Below are 17,137 nucleotides of genomic sequence, written 5' to 3'. Positions count from 1 at the left end.
CATGCATGCACACATACATACAAATTCATCACACAAACAGAACCACACATACACACACACACACACACATACACACACATGAACATACACACAAACATAAGCAAACACACACACACACACACACAAACTTGGGGGAAATTTTCTAGCTCCAGCCTGACTTTCATTATTGGGTCCTAGTGTACTGGGCAACATAAGCAAACCTGAGATCTTCAGCATTAGAAACCATTCCATGAGAGACCAAGACAAAAACAAGAGCTGTGTGACCACAATTGAACAAGACAGAAGAAGGAATTGTCCAGATCACATAGCAGCCAATGCCTCTGTGTCCTGTCTACAAGGACTGCTGTTATGTGAGCAATTGCCAATGTCTTTGGAGTCACTGGAGTCTTCCTCCTCCTTAGAAAACTGTTAGAATTTACGGTCACAGCATCACCCACCCTTTACCAACACGACCCTACCCAGTATAAAACCCTGCTTTCTCACAATGACTACAGTTCCACCAAATGCAAACCCAATGCCTGCTAGGATTTTGTAATGCCCTCCTACTGAGGTGCCCGTGGTTCCCTCTGAGCTGAGCAACACACCCACTTTCTTTAATGCTGGTCTTCTCTAGTGACCTTGGACCTGAAAGTCTTGATTGTGTATGGAAAACAGAGCAGCATTTTACTTAATACAGACTGACCATTCTGGGAATCACTTTGTATTTAAGTGTTTCTATTTGCAAAGGTTTCTACCTACCTATATCTTCGATCAGTGATTTTTTTTTATAGTGTCTATGAGAGACACGTAGATTTTGGCAGAAAAAGAAACTAAGACCAAAGAAGTTAAGTGACTCCATGGTTGACATTTAGAATCAACAACATCATAGACAGAACCCCCATTTTTTTCTGGCTCTTCCCTCCAAGCATCATCTTAAAATATGAAATTTGATTATGGTATTTCCAGCTAGTTAAAACACAGTAGATGTTATTTATTTGTCTCTATCTCTAACATCCTGGAGGCTCTGTGAAGGCAATAGCCTCGAAGTACCTATTTGCATGCAACTATTCCTTAGCGACTCTCTAAGGAGTTCACTGACTTATTGACCTCAGCTAGGGCATGAACCAGCAAGGACATCTGATTTCCTGGCAGGAAGAATGGAATTCTAGGGCATGTGGCAATCCGTATTATGGTCAAGAATTCAACTGTAGTAGCAAGCTTCTGTGTATCAGTACCAAGGCAGGCACAATCCAGAGCTAATAATTGTAATGTTTACTGTGGACTTGTGCACGCTTAGTAGACATCCTAAGGTTGTTGCAAAATCGAGACACTCTTAAGCGATCGGAAGTACTATGTCACTGCTCCTACTTTGCAATTTAGAAAATGGTTGAATGCTTTGGTTGTAATGATATTTCAAAAAATTACCATGAGGAAAATAAGATGAAAAGAATCTGATGATACTACTTTACAAGAGATAAAAATAAACCAACGTACAGAATTAGAATTTTTGGTTTTCCCCTTAAATATTTGCCCTTAAAAATTACAGAAAACTAAACTAAAAAGCAAAAACAAACAAACAAGCAAGCATAAAAACCAAGGACTTCCAAGGTTTGTTGTGTCTTCAGCACTTTAAAAGTAATCTAATGCATCACCATTTAAATGATACTACCGTTGTTTACAATATACACAGATTCTGTTAATGATACTTTTATTTGGCATCAACACTTGTAATTTGTTCTCAAATATAATTGATGATGAAATAAATTAGGAGCAATTAAATAATGCTTACTGGTATTATCAGTTGTATCCAACAGGGATTTAGAAATAAATAGGAGGCTTGCTTGGATCTCACTTCTATTTGATGTCCAAATGTGCTTTTTTCTGGCGCTTCCAGCTGCTCCACAGAGCGTACTTAACAAACAGCCATGGTAGGTGCTCTTCTTGTGAGGGCTAAATTCATTTATCCGCTCACTTTTAAATATACCTGACAAAGACTTGAGAACTTTTGGCTGCTACCGGGCACTTTGCCAAGTGCTGTTGCTCACACAAACCCCATTCTTCAAGGATGCAATTCACAGAAAGTAGACACGTGATTTGCTGAGGTCACCCAGTCATGCTTTAGTCTCTGAAGGAAATGACATGTGGAGCTTTGTACTTTGAGAATAAGTTAGAATTTTCTCCTGTATACCCCAGTCACCTCTGTGCCCCCTACCTCCTCCCAACTGCACTCCCTTTCACTCAGCTCACCCTAGATTACCATGAAGTGGACCTTACAAAACAGGATGCTCAAATGTGTATTCCTAGCATATGGTACCTGGACTCTGCAACTCCTTCATCATGGGTTCCAAGGGAACACAGTCGTGCAGATGTCTCCAACTTGGGACTGCACACTGGGCTCAGCTCTGGGATGCTAACAGACCGCTTGCACTTGGACTACAGAAACAAACCTGATCGGACTTTTAGGGCTCACGGTCACCTTGGAAATAACTGATATCTGCCTGGCTGTTTAAGCTCACTTCCCTTGAAACACATCTTGGAAACAGCCTTGTCAAATGCTCCCTGAGCTATGTCTGAAAAACTCTGTGCTCTGGGGTATTTGGGTCCGAGTTTTCAGGACATGCGGCTATTCACATGTGGTTATTTGAATGATGAGGAAATGAACATTTAAGACATTTTCTTCTTTCACTTAATAGTCTCAGACACACTTTCAGGGAGAATATGAAAACAAGCCTGAAACCACTTTCTTACTTTATTTGAATATATTCAGGTGCAATTTCATTAGGAATGAACATTTTCAGTAACAGGACTTAAGTGCAGTCATCAAAGTTTAACCCAAAGAGCAACTGGGTAGAATAATCCAGTCATATCTCTGAAGGTAAATCTCTAAACATGATCTCGCTTCTGATCGAATCTTTGTACTGTAAATCTATCTGGAAGAGGAATTGGGGCTTTATTTCAGAAGACAATCCTTAAGTACATCTGAGTAATCAATGTGGAATGACATGATCTACAGAATGCCGACTCCCATCTTGGAAAACCAGAGGCCTTAGATATGTACTCGAGACATAATCTCATTTTAGAGATAAGGTGCTTATGGAAATGGATGTGTGAATATCTGGAAACTGCAAAATCAGGTCACCTTATTCGTATTCTCTGGTATAAATTCACATTTTCTCTTTCGCTTTTGTTTGTTTTGGGGGAGATTGCCAACTTAGAATGAAAGACTAGCCGCTGGATTGGATCGGACAGCTGCAACATGGGGAAAACTCACCACGTGGCTTGAGAACGCTCATTCTCTGACTTGAGTCATAGAGAACAAGGTGCCTTCCTGAAATCAAAACCAGACAGACACTTGTGCCAGGCCTTCAGACTGCGTGAGCCACAACTGTGAGGCTCTGAATTTGAAAGCGAAGTGCATTTCATCTGTGAGATGAGAATAAAAAGCAGCAGAGAATCTCTCAGGGCACCCCCCCCCACACACACACACTCTGTTTTTACAGCTGGCTTATAAACATTTGATCACTGATCAAGGAAAAGCAGGACACTGAGCAGTTTAGCCCTCTGCTGATTGGCACATTTGTAGGCTCCTTCACTAACCTAAATCTGAACAAGACTTGATTATGTCGACTTAGAATGTTCTCCATTATCAAGGTATGTTTTGGATTATGTGAGGGTTTTTGTTTGTTTGTTTTTACATAAAACCGTGGAGCACTGATGGCTGTTTCAGATCTACAGGGTCACGTTAAGCAGAAGTATTTGTTGGGATATTTACAGAGAAGTTAGTTTCAGTGTCTCACAGAAAGCCAGCATGATGAAGGCAGTTTTATTTCCCCAAGCCCTTTCTCCTGCCTTTACTCCATGTGCTCCTATAGTGCCTGCCTCATGGGCAGCTACTGCTATATTTGTTTTCATGTATATTAAACTTTGGTCTGTTTGCCACAGCTCAGCACCTACAGGATCATAATCTCATGAGAATAATAACCAAGTGGCCTTAGTCAATGACAGCACTTGAGAGGGGATGGAAAAGTCTGCTTACTCTCCTCTATTTCTTTACAAATGCCAAGTACCCCTATTCTTACAAGGGTCAATTAGCAACATTAAATATATTCTGATATGAAAATGAATTGTCTAGAATTCAACAGCCTATTAGTGACAATTGGACAAAGTCAACCATGACTGTCTGCTTGAAATAGATACAAATAAAGCAAGTTGTTAAGTTATAGGAAACACAGTTAACAAGTATTTTTTAAACGCCTTGTTATAGCAGAAGCTAGTCAGCTAATTATGCTCAGAAAAATAGCCACTTTTTTCTTCCTAGCATGCAGGTCCCCCTTCAAAACAGGTCCAGCTAGAGTAGGATGTTCTCCTTAGCAGAGCTCTCTAAGTTATTCCCCTACCCACTAAGAAGACATTTACTCAGGTATTTCCAAATTCCTACCCCATTTCTGGGAGATTGCCACAAAATCATTGGAAATGCTTAAGCCTTAGATATCTCTGCAAAGAATGACATTTTAAGCTGTTACCTGTCCTTTCATTTGATGGGAATGGTTAAAATCAAATTAGAAGTCAGGGACTGACAATGATAACTATGGAGTATTTAACTTCTTGTGGTGAAGAGGAATTACATTTCTAAGGACCCAGCTCTTCTTAGGCCAGATAAGTCGTTAGGGTGTTGCACACTCTGTCCTGGGGCTGACGCCAGAACTCCAACATCTAAGTTTCTTCTTCTCATCTCTTGCTTCTACTGTCTGACCAGATGGGAGTAGCAGTTCCTTCCTCTTGTAAGTCCATTTTATTATTAACAGAGAAAATTGTATTCCACTCATTTAACGTCCTAGCAAAAAGGCAGTGTGCAATATGCCAAATTCCTTCAGAGTTGCCTAGAAAAGCCTGATCCTCCACCAATCAGCGGAAGCTAATGCACACTTTAAGAGAAGTAAATCTTAAAGCTTTCACAAGGTCTCAGAGCTATGCCCTTTCTCGCCCTCCCCATTTCTATCTCTGGATTAATCATAATTTCTGGTGCAATTCTTTTGAAGTTATTCATTTTATTTGAGACATTGGGTTGGGCTCAGTGCACAGAGAAGTTTAAATGCAGATTTTTTTCCCCTTCTCCATCAGCCAATATGATCCTGGAGGCAGGGGCGCGGGGGAGGGGGGGGCAGAAGCATGCAAAAATAGCACCGAGGTTACAAAGCCCATATTAGATTTTTGTTCTAAAATGAATCTCCATGATGCCTATCTTAATGAACAGGAGATAGACATTTCTTTTAATTAAACAACTTATTGTTTCAATTAAACCGACTTGCTTTTGTTTGGCGGCATCCTTTAAGTATGGGCAACTTTTTGTCTTCTGCATCCTGCTCTCTGCTATGGCTTCTTAGCTGAGAGTTTGTGAGCAAACAGAAAGGTGGCTCAGGCATCCTCATTGCTCCATTTCAATACAACGCTGGTATCTGATCTTTGACTCATTAAATGACAAGACTTGTTGTCTTTGCTGCTGCTTAACATTACAAGCCCATCCCCTGTCACTCTCACACACATTGTTTCCTGGAACATTGCTGAGCAGTAAGCATGATAGAATGGAAATGAGCTTAGGAGCAGCAATAAGAGTGGTTTTCTTTCCAGGCCACAAATACGATGCATTTCTGGATCTCAATTATTTGAACTATGGGTCACTTTGTACCCATCATCAAAAAAGCCCTAGGTAGGCTTGGTGGCTTACTCCTTTAATCTCTGTACTTAAGGTGCCAAGGCAGATGGATCTCCCTGAGTTTGAAGTCGGCTTGATTTAGATAACAAGTTCCAGGGTGGCCAAGGCAACATAGGAGGACCCTATCTCACAACACAAACCCCAAATCAACAAATCCAAACAGAAAACCCCAATATTTACTAACTGAATTTCAATACATCTATATAGATTGGAATGTAGACATGGAACCTAAGAGTTAAAAGGTGTGCTTAAAATTTGTGTCATTATATTAAACATGCCCTTAGTGAAGTGGTGTCTAAACAATCAGGCGGATTTAATTCAGTGGAGGTCCGCGCCAGTCTATGTGTTGTATGTGTTCTGTAATGCTGCAGAAATGTCGAGTAAGCGAACCTGAGTCTTTGCCTGGCAGTAGGCAAGCATGGAGCAGCACGGGTCCTCAAGTTAGTGTCTTCTTTGAAGGAAGCACACATTTAGGCTGTCCTAACCAGCATGAGGAGGGTGATTTATGGTGAGGTCCCAGGATGGGTTGCTGTGGAAAAGCCCAGCAAAGACAAGGGTTGGAAGCACATTGACCAGCTTCACTTCCCACCAGGAAATGATTGACACAGCGTCGAAGGTAGTGATAGCCTCTTACACAGTTGCTGGCTTTTCTAGAAGTCATTCATTCATCAGGGATTTTTTTTTCTTTTCCTCTGCAATTTTCATTTACTCCAGAGACTGGCAAAAGGATGTGCCCAGTGGAGAACAATGCAAACCCTGGCCTTCTTCAGCAGATCTACCCTCTGGGTGCTGCCCCTTCTCTGGATTCTTATGAGATGGCGCTGGAGACCAGTCCTCAGGTGATTGGATGAGCCATTATAGCCCTATCTATAGTCCTTCACTTTAGCAAGGTGTACTCACTTTGAACACCAGAGACAGTGTTAACTGTGCACTGCCGAGGAAAATTGGAGGGGCACCAGGACGGAATGTTAGTGTCCGAGATCTTCAATGAGCAAATCTTGTCAATGTTTTGTGAGCTTCACTTCCTATTGTTATAGTGAAGGTTTTAACTGGGCCTTTTGAAAGCCACATTCATCAAGTATTTATTATTTTATATTTGGTCTTAAACTAAGACCATTTATTTTTTTCTCAGAACAAGATATAATTTATGAAAAACTGAAAGAATTTTTTTTTTAAAAAAGCCAAATAACTTTTAAAGATATCTAGCTACTTTTGATGCTGAGGCAAAGGGATAGAAAGCTCCAAGCCTATCTGGGAGAAGGAGTGAATTCAAGGTCACTTAAATAGCCACCTTATCTAGACTCCTATTTATTAAAAAATCATGGAGAACAGGGGTTAAAATTCCATGGAAGAGTGCTAACTCGACATGAACAGGGCCCTGGCTTCAATCTTTAACATGAAATAAAATAAAATAAGATAGCAAAACCAAAAAAAAAAATCTCTTCCCTATTTTCCCCACCATTTCAGCACGGTCAAGCCTATAAAGTCTGTTATAGTAAATGTAGCCAGGCTGGCATCACTGGCTAGGGCTTTAAACTCGGTCCTTAGGGATACCCAGCCCCATGTTCAGGTGGCTGATCATTCATATTGACCAGGAAAAGCACCCAAGTATTAAGAGTAGAGTTGGGAATTTGAATTTGAAGATCATGAGAACACAAAAGCCTGAGACGGAAGGTTAAGATCCTTAGAAAAATTGGGAGCCTGTTGGCCTAACCTTAAATGACATCCCTGATTTCTACCATCCTTCAGAGGAAACTGAGTGGGAGGCTAGTTCTTAAGAGCTCAGCTTCTTGCTCTTCTGATAGGCCCACAGACAGCGCTTCCAGTTCATTAGTCAAATTAACTGAAAACTTAATTACACATGTTTCTATTCAAAAGGGAGTTAGAATGATCACACATGCCAGGGTTCAGGGATATCCGGAAGAGGAGGCCAAGTTTGCAATTGCCTGAAGAGTGTGGAAATTGATGATCTGATGTAAAATAAAACATTGTCTTCTTTCCCTGTTTCTTTCCCACCAACAGCTGAGTGAAACTTACAGCTCAAGGAAGGAGTTAAAAAAAGCTCCACCTTTCTCTTGTTTAAACCTTAGCTAGAAGCTTTGGTTTCAAATTTTCAAACATTAAATTTTATGCTGGACTAATCATTGATTATTTTTCTTTCAATTTTCCTACAAATCTGTCATTATAGCACATGGCCCTCATACTCAATGGCTATAGCTGAAGACTTTTGAGGTGGTTAGTGTTAATTCCCAATTTGATGAACTCAAGATTCTAGATTCGTCGACTTTCCTGTTGGGAGTTATCTTGATTGACAAAAATGGGAACATTCACAGCAACTGTGGGTGTAACCATTCTCTGAGTGGGGATCTTAGGCTCCCTAAAATAAGATAGTGAATTGGCAGGGCAGCAAGACTCTATTCATCAGCCTCTGTTTCCTGATTGGGGATGCCTTGTGATGTGGATGCTGTCTTAACTTCCTGCCAGGTAGGGTTAGACCTTTGACTGAGAGCTGAAATAATCCTTTGCTTCCTTAAATTGATTTTTGTTGAAGTATTTTGTGAAAGCAACAGAAAAAGAAAATAAAAAAATTCAAAAGCAGCTAAATGGAAAATTAAGCCTATCCTTTCATTATTCAGCAACATAATCCCAATAAAACCAAACACATACAGGATCTCTCAAGATCTTTTATCCTTTTTCCCTGGTCTCTCTCTCTCTCTCTCTCTCTCTCTCTCTCTCTCTCATTCTCTCTCTCCTTCACACACACACACACACACTTTCTCTTACACACACACAATTTTCTTTTCTTTCATTCTTATAACTGTTGTACATGCATACACACCATACATCTACACATCCCTGTCTTATATGCATACAATGAATCTTTTCCATTCTTAAATGAATATATACACACAGTATAGACTGGAGTCGATGGCTGCCTACACTCATTCTGTCCCCTAAATTTAGCAAAATACATTTGTTTAAACTCCATAAAACTAAAATTTTACCAGAATTAAAAAAATTACACATAAGCTTTTTTAGTTACTGGTTTATTCATTCTAAAGATAAAGGAAAATAATTAGAAGTTATAATTTCCCTAAAGTTAAATACAGAAATGATTAATAAAGATTTAAGGGAAAATCTAAATATGAATTTAGTTCTCTAAAATCCACATCTCATCAAATTCACAGCAGAAATAACTGAATATATCAAAGATTTTTAATTGGATTAGCATTGATATAATCTCTTGAGTACATTCATTTGTCAGATAAAGGCTTTGTCTGTTGGCTCAAAAGAAAACATTACCCTGGAAAACATTAGGTCTGGAGCATTTCAAACATTTTCTTATTCACAAGGTAGCAGTCTCTTTAGACAAAGTATCACAGGGAGCATGTGCAGAGAGCACAGGGCTGCATCTATGTGTCTTTGGAAGATGGAAGAAGGGAAGGGAGAATGACTGTAGCTCATCTTTCCAGATATCGCTCCTGCCATCAGACACAGATCCTCATTAAATCAGTGGCCTACGCTTTGTAGGTGTGGAAGGGTTAAGTAATGATGATCTTAGCTGCTATGTTGGCCTCTTCTCTGGCTAGTGAGCTTACCTGAGATTTGTCCTGAAGGAAAGCGACAGCCCCACTTCTGTCCTTCTGTATAATAAACCAAAGCTCATGGGAGGGCAAAGCTGACATTATTCCCTTGCTAGTGTTACCAAGGCAATTGGAGGTGGATCCAGTGCTGACCATATGACAGGGGTCCGACCTTAGTGGTCCCTAAGGTTGCTGATCCATCTAATATGGCCATCTGGGAAAGTTTTCATGCACATTGTTTTCCTGTTACTTGAAATATTCATGGGGCCCCTCCTATGTTAAGTAGCTATGAAGTCTAAGCCTGTAAATCTTCTCCTATAATTGTGGTCCACGCCCAAGTATGTGGGCTGTGTTCATGGAAACATGAAGGGAGTCTTTTTAATGTGACGCCAGTTTTGTCTTCATAAAAGTTTCTTTGTACTCCAAAATTCCGTATTGGTTTTCTATCCCTTTATAACAAATCACTAAAAATGCAGTGACTTAAACAAGACTTGAAAATTTTCATAGGTCACAATTGGCAGAGCATAGCTGGAGGCTTTATCTAGGTCGCAAGCATCTGAAATCAAAACGTTGGAAGAGTGTACTCTCATAAGCACCTCGAGGTACTTTCCTGAGTTCATTCAGGTTATTTTCAGAGTTCAGTCTTTCTAGGCTAGAGTAGCAGTGATCAGCAATTGATGTCTCAGCCAACAGAGGCTGCCCTCAGGTAATAGTTGTGTGTCACTCTTATAACCCAGAAAAGATTTTTCTTCAGAATGTTAAGATGGAGTAATAAAATGCATTCAATGAAGAGGGACTATCCAGTCCTGCTCATAGGTCCCTCACAGCCAACCAAGAATTAGACAAGTGTGTATTCCAGGTGGCAGGATTCTGAGTTCCATAGCCCTGTGCCAGTTGAACTCACCATGGCCTATGTTTTATGATAAACTTATCCACTCCAATGATAACCGGAAAGAACTACAAGAGAGGAGTATAGATTTCTCATAAGTCTTTGATGACATCTTGCTGGATGTTTTCATGCTCACACAATTGCAAACTAGCCTCTGTTGCTCGTTTGTTTCCTTTGAAGTATGCCTTCTCTCAGGAGTTTCCAGTCTTGGTCTTGGTCTTATGGCCATGTTCTTGTGGGATTCCACCATTGCTATAGCTAATGGACATTTCTTAGGTTGATTATTCAAACTACTTCTCCTCTCAGGTCTGCTTCAGCTTGTGACATCCTTAGGAGGAAATCTTGGGTCCTCTCATTTATGTTCTTTGTCTCATTAGTAAAAGAATTTAGAAATAGACTTCAAAGAAAGCCCCAGGACAATTTGTTAGAGGCATAGAAAAAAAAACCCAGCAAAGCCTGGAAGCTATGAATATATCTCATCAACTGCTATGAGGATAAAGAGAAAAAAGAGGAAGAAAAAAATTCTATGTCCTTTTGAGTTCAAGTCCAAGGAAGCTGGGAAGTTTAGATTTAGGTCACTGGCAGTTGCATAGCAGAGAGACTGGGGGATGGAGGAAGGGCAAGAATTTAGAGAATGAGGAGAAAGCCTAGACTGTCAGGGAAAGCAAACATAGGATTTTGCTCCAAAAATAAAAGAAAGTTTTAAAAAGAAGGAAAAGGAAGAATTATACTTTCCTTTGTAATCAGAAAAGTAGATAGGCACATGGTAGAAATTCCATAGTGGTTGATGAAGAAGGGAGTTTCAGGGATAAGTGCATTATCTCATTAAAGGAATAATTATTCCTCCCATTTCTTTATTGTGTCTCTAGGAGAGTGGACTCCAGGCTAGGTGGATGAAAAGTCCAGCCAAATTAACTCTTAAGAGAAGATACAAATAATATGTAGTGTTTTAAGTTGTGGAGCAAATCACAATATCTTGTCTCCATGCATGGCCAGAGATGGATTCCATTATTTTGACAAAAAGAAGTAGATTTTGTTAATGGGATCAGCTCCTGGCTATCACCACCATTTCTAATTGCATTGTATAGCCCAAGATAGAGCAAAGCCAATGATTACTTTCCTAGTGTTGCAAGGAAAAGGAAGTAGCCTCCAAATATCACCAGGAAGGAGCTACCTAACAATAACACCCCTCTAAGAACTTGAGTGCTAACCTTGCTGTTTCCTTTTATTCCATTCAACAAAATCCTTGCTACTGCTCATCTTTTACTACAAATATTTACCTGTCACTCTATCCCAAGCAAGTTCTTTCCTTTTTGGATTATTTTTGTCTGCTCCCTAAGTCAGGTATTCATCAGCTACCTACATATCTGCCACATTTACTCGTTCACTGTATTCTCTGCAATAAAAATACTAAGCAATGTCTGTCTAGTTTAGGCATTAGATCATGGAACATTCTTACATAGAAGCCTTTTGCCTCCATAGTCCCAAATGATGTTGGAGAAGTTCCTTTTTGAGATACCAAACCTTCAAACCACTGTGGTGCCGTCCTCACTCTTTGGCCTTGTGTTGTACACACACACAGCTATATAACACATTCTGTCTTGTAAAAGTCCTGTTATCCGTATTCAATTATCGCCTTGAGATGTAGTTTCAGTAATTACTTATAAATATGTATTCACTCTGCATACGTAGTTTTTATGCTTTTATTGTAAATTTTTTTTTAAAAAATGAGGTATCTTATAGCAACCATTTAACAAGAAATTGATTTGATTCCAGAACATGATTCCTTGAGCCAACAGGAATAAGCTTTTTTTTTAAAATTTATTTATTTATTAAGGATTTCTGCCTCGTCCCCGCAAATGCTTCCCATTTCCCTCCCCCTCCCCCGATCAAGTCCCCCTCCCTCATCTGCTCGAAGAGCAATCAGGGTTCCCTGACCTGTGGGAAGCCCAAGGACTGCCCACCTCTATCCAGGTCTCGTAAGGTGAGCATCCAAACTGCCTAGGCTCCCACAAAGCCAGTACGTGCAGTAGGATCAAAAACCCACTGCAATTGTTCTTGAATTCTCAGTATTCCTCATTGTCCGCTATGTTCAGCTAGTCCGGATTTATCCCATGCTTTTTCAGACCTAGGCCAGCTGGCCTTGGTGAGATCCCAATAGAACATCCCCATTGTCTTAGTGTGTGGGTGCACCCCTCGTGGTCCTGAGTTCCTTGCTCGTGCTCCGTCTCCTTCTGCTCCTGATTTGGACCTTGAGATTTCTGTCCAGTGCTCCCATGTGGGTCTCTGTCTCTGTCTCCTTTCATCGCCTGATGAAGGTTAATATTCATGTGTTTGTCTTTGGATTCACCTTCTTATTTAGCTTCTCTAGGAACATAAATTATGAGCTCAATGCCCTTTATTTATGGCTAGAAACCAAATATGAGTGAGTACATCCCATGTTCCTCTTTTTGGGTCTGGCTTACCTCACTCAGGATAGTGTTTTCTATTTCCATCCATTTGTATGCAAAATTCAAGAAGTCCTTGTTTTTTACTGCTGAGTAATACTCTAATATGTATATATTCCATACTTTCTTCGTCCATTCTTCCGTTGAAGGGCATCTAGGTTGTTTCCAGGTTCTGGCTATTACAAACAATGCTGCCATGAACATAGTTGAGCATATACTTTTGTTGTATGATAGGGCCTCTCTTGGGTATATTCCCAAGAGTGGTATTGCTGGATCCAGGGGTAGGTTGATCCCGAATTTCCTGAGAAACCGAAACACTGCTTTCCAGAGTGGTTGCACAAGTTTGCATTCCCACCAGCAATAGGTGAGTGTACCCCTTTCTCCACAACCTCTCCAGCAAAGGCAAAAACACGTATCTAAAATATATTGAATTACTCCTGTAATTATTGATTTTTTTTGCAGGCATGGCACCCACCTTTGTAGGGAATGATTACCACCTCATAACTATGTCACTAACACAATTAAAATATGTACTAGGGAAACCATGTTCAAATTTCACGGACTTTAGTGTTTACAGACTATTCCTGTATATATCATACCTTCACAGCCATCTTGAACTCTAAAATTCTACTCATTTTTTGAAGATTGATGTAATGAGAGTCACAGCTCTAAGTAATTTGCTCAGCTAACTCAACTAGTGAATATCATTAATTTCTCATATTACATTTGTGACTTTTCTATTTCTAATACATGTCAGTGCCCATATCCTGTGTAGAAAATTACTAATCATTTGACAACATCTGTTCAGACTGAACCATGGTCCAGATAGCACTGATCAGGTTAGTGGTGGATCTTCACCAAGATGTGAAAATTTTCCATTCTCTCTGTAGCAATGCCTGGCCCCTCTTCAGGGCTCTAGTCTAGATCACTCCCGTCAGACTCACTTGAGAGGCTCAGTGATTCCTGGCATACCTGGTTTTAGGTTCTGGATGATGGGATAAACCTCCCACTACTACCTAGGAGAAATGAGAGTCACCCTGCTCACATTTCAAAGGAGGAGTCAGATAATGCTGAACATTTTAGGCTCTTGGAAGACACCTTGGAGAAAAACGGGATTAAGAAAGGTGGTTATTAATATTGAGTTTCTGATAGAAACTCTCAGTCATTTCTCTGAGTAGAAGTTACTCGATTTTTTCCTAGGTTTGCTCCATTTTAAGCTTTAACATCACACACACACACACACACACACACACACACACACACACACTCAATTTCTTAAACAAAAATGTGAACCCAAAGCATGTTTACTAAAGTTATAAATTCCATAATAGTAGGAAATTTCAGCTTTGTTTGTTCAATCTCAAGGTTTGGAAACATTGCCTGGTATACAGAAAACCCTCCAATACATTTTTTAAAAAATAGGTTTATTAACTCTGCAATAATAAGGACTGTACTCTGCTCTGGTTATGCCACTACAAACTGGCAAAGTTGGCTTAACAGCTATGGCATACACTTTGCAAGAACATTTCCCCTTGACTGTTGTTGCTCTTGTTAACCCTTATAAAAAAAGTCTAATGCAAGGAGACAGACTATTATCTCCATTTTATAGTAAAGTAAGTGATGCAGACTTCTTATGCCAGGAAAATCACAAATGCAGTATGTGCAAGAGTGCAGCTCTCAATTTACACCGGCAAATCCGACTTTGGTCTCATCCAATTGGCCCACAGTGCAAAAATAGAAACTGTTTTCTCTTTCTTGTGAGCCAATGTGAATTTTACTGGCTTTGCTGAAAAACCAAGCCCTTAACCAACCATAGCTTCCTGAGCTTTTGGTCCAATATTAAAAGAAATTCACTTTTCACAGCCTGATTCCCTACCTTTACCCCCTAGCTCCCAGCTCCTTCAAGCGAAAACTTCCCTTTGAAGTTAGCCACCACAGTCTGTTACTCCTCAGTAACTCTCATTCCTACCAGGAAGGGAAAACAAATGACTAGCCTAGCCCTGAGAACACTCCTCCCTGGCAGGCCTTTTAACTGATTTCGTTCCTTAGGTAGCTTAGGCTTTCCTTTGTAAAGTTAACCAGAGCACATACTCGACCAAAATTGAAATTATAGTGAAAGTCCATCCATGAGAGCATCCCGTCTATGAATCTGTAAGTCCATAACTACAGTGGGAATTGTTGTAGGCAAGGGTCTAGGTAGTTGAGCAAAACACTGTGACAAGCTGTCCACCCTATCCCATTGAGCTGTCAAGGAAGGAAAATACACCAAGAACATGGCCACTATGAGGAATAACATTCACCAAAAGAGCTGCTCTAAATATAGACTGCATGGACAAAGCTGGAAACAAAAGCACCACAGGCTAAGATTCCTTATCAGGTTTATCTGTTTTCTCTTTCTTCTCTCTGCCCCGTAATTCCCTTAATCCAAGTGTTTGAGTCTCTCAGACGTTACACAGGCTCATCCTTACTGATTGTCGTTCTCAGAACCGCAATATCCTATGTCAGACTTCCAGAGAGGATGTAAGGACTTGTGGAGACAAGAAAATTGGATCAGGTAGTGAAAGATGTGGGACAACCCCAGGGACAGCTATGGTGATGGCTTAAAACCACACTGGTTCCCATTTTTCTTTGTTTTCTTCTTCATGTTAAGATCATTAAGAAACAAAAGGAAATCTGGTTGCACGGAAATCCATTCTGAAAATCAGCCTAGAAGAATAACTTAGGAGTACACGCTACTTCCGTCAGGACACTGGAGGACCTGGATTAAATGGTGAACCCAGAGTTGTTCAACAGTTCCCAATTTTATCCCTTGATTCCACTGAAACAATGTTTGTAGGGAATAATTAGCCTTCATATTTCCCCCACAACTCTGCAAGCAAAATTTATAGTTACAGCATACAGACTTTTCAAAGAAAGGAACGTCGATTTGACCTACCTGTATGTCTTGAAATATGTATTTAGCACAGCTGTTCTTTTGTATTAAGCTCGTCGCAAAGCACAGCTTTAATGTAACCCACCACTGATCTGCAGTAAGTGGAAACAAACATCTCTCCTTAATTAGTATCAGCCAATCACTTTTTACATTTCGACAGAACACACACTGTGAACTGTTTAATGGACTATTATTTAGAAACGTGGTAAAGAATGCACTGGGGGTGGGGTGGGGGAGAAAAAGACACAGAAGTCAAAAGTAGGCAGGCCAATGAAAAATATATTGGAAATAATTGAAAGTCAGATATATGGTTCAGCGATTCCCTGGCAGATTATGGGAGAGATGAACTGTACCCCATTTATTTCCAATGAGCAAGAGAGAGAGAGAGAGAGAAAGAGAGAGAGACAGACAGACAGACAGAGATGGAGAGACTGAAACTCCTTGCCTTCAACAATCTAAACTGTCTACAATATATTTGTTCATTGTCTCCTTCTATATTGTGGACCCTTGGAACCCACACAGAGAGAGGAGCGGTAAACAAAGAAGGGGGTGGATCTCTGTCTCACAAATTAGCAGAAACACACTCTGACTCCATGAACTTTTCGTTGTTCTCCTCATTAACTGTGTCTTCCTCAGAATGAGCTAGGGGTCCAGCCGCAATCAGGTCCCACAGCTAGCAATCGACTTGGCTTCTCTGGCAGTCACCACCTCCTAGCTACTGGGAAATAAAATTCAGAAGTAAAAATGAGTTAAAATAAAATTCACCCTGCTCTCTTTTCCGTGCTTAGGTAATTTGAAAGCCTTGATAGGCCTACAGAAAGCAATTCATCTTTCTCTGAAGCAGAGGCTGGATGCCGCCACCACCAGGAAAGGCCTCCCCCAGTGCCAACAGGAGCAAGCTTGATTACATAGCATGGTGCCGCAGAGCATCCTGGGCATGGGCATTTTTATCCCTGAGATCTTTATCATAGTGCTGCCTGAACAATAATAAAATAAAACCACACAAAGGACAGCCAAGGAGTAAGAAGGATGAAAAGCAAAAACAAAGGCGGGAGGGCCGCTCTCAGACAAGGAAGGGCAACCGGCCCTGGAATTCCAAAGCAGTATGACAAACTTGCCCTTTGTTTTTGTAAAAGTTTTTGAAACTTGGCCTGTTTGCCTTTGTATTTCTTTTGGCTTTATCAAAGCAGATTTTTGGGGAATACTGATGAAGGGACTTCCTGTTTCAGAGGTCACATGCTCGCCAGGACACACCACTTGGCTCTAAACTGGGAGAAAGGGCGTGCGAGGACAGTGTCACTTCAGGTCGCTGGTGCTTTGCTTCTGAGAGGGACACTAGGAAGGACAACTTTTTCCCTCTTGGATGCAGGCACTATAGGCAAGTGTGGAGATAGGTTCACACTAAGCTTGACTTCACTGTCATTGTCGTGGTACGTGGGCATTTTTGTCAGACTGGTCTGGCTCACCATGGCTGAAAAAAATCTCGCTGCTTAGAAAACTTCCCAGCACAGGCTGAACAGTGCTCCCCACTCCCTCCGAACTGTATGGCTGCTTTCTCTTTGTGAGTGTGTGTTTTCCGTTGCTCTTATGCCC

Source organism: Microtus oregoni, unplaced genomic scaffold, assembly GCF_018167655.1.
Source record: "Microtus oregoni isolate MIOR12 unplaced genomic scaffold, Mior012 000007F_ref0000211, whole genome shotgun sequence".
NCBI lineage: Eukaryota > Metazoa > Chordata > Mammalia > Rodentia > Cricetidae > Microtus > Microtus oregoni.
The sequence above is the reverse complement of the archived record's forward strand: the minus strand, read 5'-3'. Positions refer to the sequence as shown.